Genomic DNA, 7,249 nt, shown 5'->3' with positions numbered 1-7,249 from the left:
AGGGTAGTTCATGTGATTATTGGGAATGGGCAGAGGATCCTATCCCGGACAGAGCGCTCGTTGTAATCAATAATTTAAAGTGTGATTTGGATGTGGCTAATCTTAAAATTAGTAATTTGAAGTCGTTGGATGATATAAAGATTAAAAGGGATAAATTGGAGGAAAAAGTAATTGCAATGAAGGCAAGAAATAGTCTTCTAGTAACGAAACGATTGGAGTTGGAAGATAAAATTCTCAAGATGAAGGTCTTCAGTATAATTTCATGTGTGCTATTTGTTGGATTTATTGATGCTATTATAAAAAATTAAAGCTGAATTGGGAATGGACAGTGAAAGTTCTTTTCTTGTAGATGTGTTGTTTCCCATAAATATTTGTAACTATAGTACCAGATGTAGTATTTTAATCCTTAACTTTTTGTTTACTTCTTGTAACCTACTATGCATTTAATATTAACGTAATTTGATTTTGGTTGCACTTGAAGTTTAATGTGTTATCTAACTACTTAAATCATAAGCCCGTTATATGTCTATTTGGTATTACTTTTTGATTATGGTTGGTTATAATTGGCCGTTCAATTGAACTTTTTGCGTCTCTTTGACCTGGTACGATATAAAACAAGCTAAAATATAACGTCAGATGCAAAAAATACCTAACTTATCTGCAGAATAATAGTCTAGCATTTAGTAGACTAATAGTCGTTTACTTAAATTTGTCGGTGACTGCACACATGAGTCATAGATTCTATATGGTATAAATTGACCATATCTTAGAAATGTTATGAAAATGTATCACTCAAAGATGAGTAAGAAAAAAATTTGGTGTCAAAGTTTGTAAAGTTTAAAAATTATTGTATATATGCTCGACATACATAGAAATAGCCCTCCGTTGATCTGGTGATGAATAATCTCGAACACTGGACCTCTAAGAATTGCTGCTCAAATCACTTCCACCTTAAAGTAACATAGTTTCACTTTTTCGTTATCTTTCTATCCCTCGAAATTTTATCATAAAGACTCCTAATCTCATCCTTGGTACCATAACCACGATTTCAAGTCATTGAGGAATAAAAAAATAATTTTATGTCCAAAATTTAATTTTACTGGAGTTTATTGCTCCTTTAATATTGCCATTTGACGATTTTTGAGAGTCAACTACAACCTTAGACCACAAAATTTTAACACTTTATAATATTTTAGAAGCAAACTTTCAGTACCTAATTTTACAGCAACAAACCATATTTTATTTGGCACCTAATTTATCAGCAGCAAACTTTCAGCACCTAATTTACACAAAGAAGCATATAACAACACATAAGTTCATCCTAAAATAGATTTTATAAATGCACATGGCATATTCAGTTTAAAGGATAGGTAGATGCATGTCATAACCCCAAAAATTTACACAACCTTGGTCATAACATCGCATTCAACATCAAGTTTCACCAACAAAATATAGAATATACATAGTACTGTCACAAAGAAATAATCACAACCAAAATACTTTCCATCTAATTCTATTACAGTAGATTTTATTTTTTCCCTTCTCGGCTTCAGCTTCTCCATTTTCTGTTTGCTTTGCATCTCTAGCTAACTTCCAATTAATGCATATTTTCCCTTTCATCTGAGGCATGGTGGTTTGAAACACAGGTCTGATGGAACATTAACACCACCATGATCTCATGTGAATGATATTGACCTTAATCCTGAAGGTTGAGATGTATTCTGCCTTGCTTGAAGTCTTGTTCTTACTTCTGACACAGTTGTTGGCTTTAAAGCTGGATTCGGATCATGCTCTGGATACTCAAAGTAAAGAAATTGACTGTCGGACTGAGTGAAATACTTGGTGTAGGCATAAACACAAAGTTTAGCCTTGACTTTGTTGATTAGACTAATTAGATTGACTAGCTTCAAGTGCAGTTAGTTCTATTTCTTCTTCATCAACCAAAGTTGTGCTGCTTGTTTTCGCCCTCTTTTTCATGGGTCGCTATTGTGTAAACATAAAAAATGAGTTAGATATTACTAATAGGACACAAATTAGTTATAAAAAGTAATTATTACCTTCTCACAACCTTTAGCATTATGATTAGGCTTTTCATAGTTACTGCATGTCATTACTCTCCCTTTCCTGAAAACTTCCCTATCAGATTGCCTTTTGAAAGCCTCATTTATTTCTCTTTTTTACTTGATTTTAGGTTCCCCAATCATTTTGCTTAACTCAGGTGGTCCCATTGCTTGAGATGGGTTCACTTTCCAGAACTTCTCACCTTTCACTGGTTGCAACTTGTGTTTATAGGTAAGCATGTATGCTTCCTTGCCATACCACCAATTGAACTTCTTGGAAGGGTCTAACTTATTATATTGTGTTGATTTAATTGCATGTGGGCATGGAATTCCAGTAAAATCCCAAGTCTGACATGTGCATTTCTTCACAATCATGTTAACAATATGCTTGTCCATCCCTTTTGATGCTTCATAACCTCGATCATCATTGCAATAAACAATGCACTTAGTAGTTATCTTCAAGTACTCCTCGTACAATTCGAGGCTATGTGGGCAGAGTTCATTTGTCCATAACCTCACCGCTTCCTCCCTTTTCTTCAATTGGTTTATCACCTTAATCCTAATCTCCTCAAGCATTTTAATGATCGGTTTATCCCTAGCTTCAACAAATCATGCATTGACAAATTTAATAAAGTTGTTGTCAACCTTTTGGTTCTTGCACACAATATCCAAATAAGCTCTACATCAAGCTTGAGGAAGATTCTTCTGCAGCTTGCTTATCAAGCTCACTAACGGACCTCAACTGGTCCTTAAAATCTTCTTCATAAGAACTCCAGGCACTCTACCATAACATCTTCTTGAACTCTATTGTTCTCCATTTTCTGCACCAATTTGACTCAATATGCCTAACACAAAATCTATTATGTGAATGAGTAAGCACATTATTTACAGCCTCAACTAATCCTTGTATGAGATTAAAAAAATTCTAATAAGCAATTTTGATTAAACAAACAAAAAAGAAAGGACAATATACATAGGCCATACCTTTTGCATGTGCGCTATGAAGGTGATGCTTTCATCCTCCTTGAGATCCAGTGACCTTTGAAGCAATTCAAAGAACCAAGTCCATATTCTTTTAATTTTTTTATCCACTGCTGCCCTAGCTATAGGATATGTTTGGTTAATACTGTCCAGTCCAACAACAAGTAACAACTGTCCTCAAGCTTTTACTGTTAAAAAAGTCTCATCTAAGCCAATAAATGGTCTCAAATCTAAAATAGAATTCATCTTGGGAGCTTGAAAGCAAATATACATTCTCAAAAATTTTCTTTTACCTTGAGCAAGTGCATCCTTTGACAAGTTAATGACAACATCACTCCCTGGATTAATATCCCTTAGTACATTGGCATATGCCTCAAGTTTCTTATAGTCATCTGTAAAACTATCTAACAACTTCTCCAAAATCAGTCTCCTAACCCTCTTGTGCTTTCCATAACTGATATTTAAATTAAATAATTGTTTGAAATTTGCTCTCATCTGCTTAATCTTATACTTAGGATTTTCTTGCACCTTCTTCTTGAAGTAATTTGCTACCGTACAATAGTCAACCCTAGTGTTCTCAAATGTTTCTTCACATGTATGCTCATCTCTTAATGTCTTTATCCTAACTCCAAGAAGGTCCACATCCCCAAAAATCAGAACAACAAAAGAGCAGCCATCTACACATTTATACCTTAACCTTTTTCTATCACTTTTCTCTACCTGTAAGTCCTTTTTGTTTGCCAAGAAATAGAAATTAATGTATTTTCTAGCTTCAGGCATGTCTTTGAAGCTCATACCCTTATATAATTCCTTATAATTTTCTAGCCCTGCTTCAATTTCAGTATTTCTTTAACTAGAATTTTTTTGTAATCCATCAGAATCATAATCAACCTCATCATCAGTATGAGTCTCACTATCACATTCACTACAACCAATATCATGATCAGTTATCACTGGATATGATTCAGTGTGATAAACAATATTAGGCACATTAAAAAACTCTTCACACTCATCAACAACATAAAAGTGAAGTGTCTTAAATTAATCTGAAATTAAACATAGTAAATGCAACATCATTTTCTACCTCATAGTAATTACCAGAAGGGTCATTTACAATAAGTTGTTGACACCTACATGCCCCAATTCATTAGTGCATGCAGTTTCTAGAAGCTTTCAAGAAATAAGTTCAGAATCATACCCTCTCCGGATGTGGACCGACTTTTTTGAATACAAGACCTGGGTGTTTTGATCCAATCACCACCATAATGCACTATTATGTCAACCAAAGGCATCCTTAATATTCTGGAAAGCAATTAAAAATAATAAGAAAACTGACAAAGATAATAAATAAATAAATCATATAAACAATAAATAAACCTACACATGAGCTAATAAAGAACCCAAGGAAAACAATTAACAAATCAGAAGAAGAATAAAAAAAGATAGACAGTGAACTCGGTGGACCACAGACTGTAATACCTTATATTTTTAAATAAGGATGCATTGGTAATAATAATAATAATAATAATAATAATAATAATAATAATTATAATAATAATAATAACAACAACAAATTATAAGAAAATAACAACAAAAAAAAGTTAGGCAAAAAGGGGCCGAAGCCCATCTGCCAACAGAAACAAAAAGGGCAAAGGTGGCTGCCCAATTCAAAGAAGCAAAAGCTTCAACAGAACAAAGAAAAAACGCAAAGAAAAAGATCAGAGAAAGAAAGAAGGAAAAGAGAAAGAAGGAGGAAGAAGTGGGTGCAGTGTATTGAAGCCATAACTATAACAGTTGAGGAATCTTAAGCACAAATTGTCTCTTACGGGTATTACTTGAACTTTTTCTTCAGGTAGATTTTTATTTCGATTCTCTTGATTGGAAGATTCTACAGAGTAATAGAAATTACACTAGTTCATTCACAAAATTGAGAAATTTCTTTCTAAAGAACCAATAGAACTTTATGAATTTTGGAGTAATAAATTATATGAATAGGTTGGAGTTGATAAATTAGTAATTACTCATATGGGGGTAAATATAAATCCATAAATTTAGATCCAAACATGAACCCCGATGATTGGGTGTTCTAAAATAGCTACGAATTAGCCTAAATAAGAAAATTAACATGAGATCGATATTATGTAATTATAGATTGATTGGAGGAATTTGTACGAGTTGCTTGAGATGAAGCAGTTGGTATTTCGGCACGAGTACTGTGAGTAGTAATCTTACCATAATTTATGTTTTCATAACCTTCATGGTTTATATATGCTTTTTGAAAATAAATGTATTACCGATGCTTTGAAATTATATGTGGGACAAGTCATTTACTTGATATGATACTGAATAGTTTACTTGAGATGTTTACCGATTAATCAAAATATTTTCACTGTTACTAGATATGTTTTACCGTTACTTGAGACATGATTACTGTTAACGAAATAAAATTACAAGATTGGATAAGGAATGATATGCCCTTTATTATTTTGAAAATGCTTTTGTACGAGTATTTACTATTTATAAGAAAGAGTATAAATGGGAGGAGACTTTGAAGGATCCCGTAGCTAACGGCGGGTTCGTTAGACATGGTGCACCTTGTATTTACAGATTACCGATTACAGTTATAGCCCTCGCTAGTGGGAAGGTAGAACTAGCATACAGTTACAGTTTTCCCTCGAGTAGGGACCTATAGTTATACTTGACTCCTTTTATGAAGGGGTCCACACAGTGATACAGATTACATGATCCGTTCATTTAAACCTCCCAAAATATGAATACTGATATTATACAGTGGTTACCGAGCTTATTACTGAATTATTAATTATATTTTACTACAAGAAAAGCGTGATGAGACTGAAAATTATTTATTGCTTCTGAAAGGGCATTTTATGTTATTTTCTGTTTGAGATACTAGCATGTTTCTGACTTGTCCCCAAATAAAAACGGTTGTGGTTAAGTGTTATTACTCACTGAGCTAGCGACTCATTCCCCGCTAATTTTTTTTTACAGAGACAGTAGTTGACGCAGGCGAGGATTTTGTTAATTAGAGCGCACAGGTTGAGAATTCTTGGTGAGCCTCGCACTTGTTCGCGTGGGCGGAGATTTTTATCATTTGTTATGGTCGTTTCATTAAACTCTTAGAGTCGCTCCATAGTCAATAATTTAGTGTCATGAGTATTCTTTTGTTAGTATAGTCTTATGTTGAGTATCATCCTTTATTATGAAAGTTGGAGGTAAATTAGTATTTCTGGTTGTTAGTGTGTTGATTAGCAATGGTGGAGACTTATTTTAGGCTAATTGGTAAGTTGTAAATTGCCAGCTGAATTGCTATTAGGTTGTTTGGTTGCTGATTTGAAACAGGAAATTTTTGGGATGGTCCAAAAACAGGGGAAACTCTGCCCGATTTTCTGTAAAATTACCGATGAGGCTTACTTGGGACCACTTGCTCCTAAGTGTCGGTCACGATCCTAAATTGGGTCGTGACAAAGTTGGTATTAGAGCCTAGGCTTTAAGTCCCGAGTCATGGAGCAATGTTTAGTAGAGTCTTGTTCATGGGTATGTAGGCGCCCATACTTATGAACTCGCGGCTACTGAACATTTAGGAATATTTTCCCTTCATTCATTCTTTGATCGTGCATTGAGATAACTTGAGATTGACTTTGGAATATTTCTTTCGCGGATGGCTAGGACACGTACACCCTCATCTGCTGGACGTGGTACTACCCAGGGTGGAGGTCAAGTTGGGGTTCATCAAACTAGAAGACAGACTGCTCCTCAACCTCAAGTTGGGAACATGGGTCAAACCCAAGCTGTTATGCCAGATCAAGTGCAAGAGCAGGGAGTTCAGAATGCTCCACCACCAGTGCCAACTGTTGTACCTACTGTTGCCTTACCTGCAGATGCAGTGGCAAGGTTATTGAATGTGTTAGAGGCATTGGTGCCTACTCAGGGAGGAAGTTCAGCTCCTCGGGATACTTTATAGACACAAGCACCTGCACAGACAGAGACTTTCGGAAATAAGGAAGTATCCCTACACGAGTTCCTAAAATTGAAATCACCAAAATTCACAGGTTCCGATAATTCAGCGGATCCTCAAAGTTTCTTGGATGGGACACTTAAGGCATTACGTGCTCTTGGATGTTCTAGTGAGAGAGCCGTGGAGCTCGCAGCATACAAACTGGAGGATATGGCCAACACATGGTATGAAA

The sequence above is a fragment of the Nicotiana attenuata genome, chromosome 8 (assembly GCF_001879085.1).
Source record: "Nicotiana attenuata strain UT chromosome 8, NIATTr2, whole genome shotgun sequence".
Classification (NCBI taxonomy): domain Eukaryota; kingdom Viridiplantae; phylum Streptophyta; class Magnoliopsida; order Solanales; family Solanaceae; genus Nicotiana; species Nicotiana attenuata.
Note: the sequence above shows the minus strand (reverse complement) of the source record.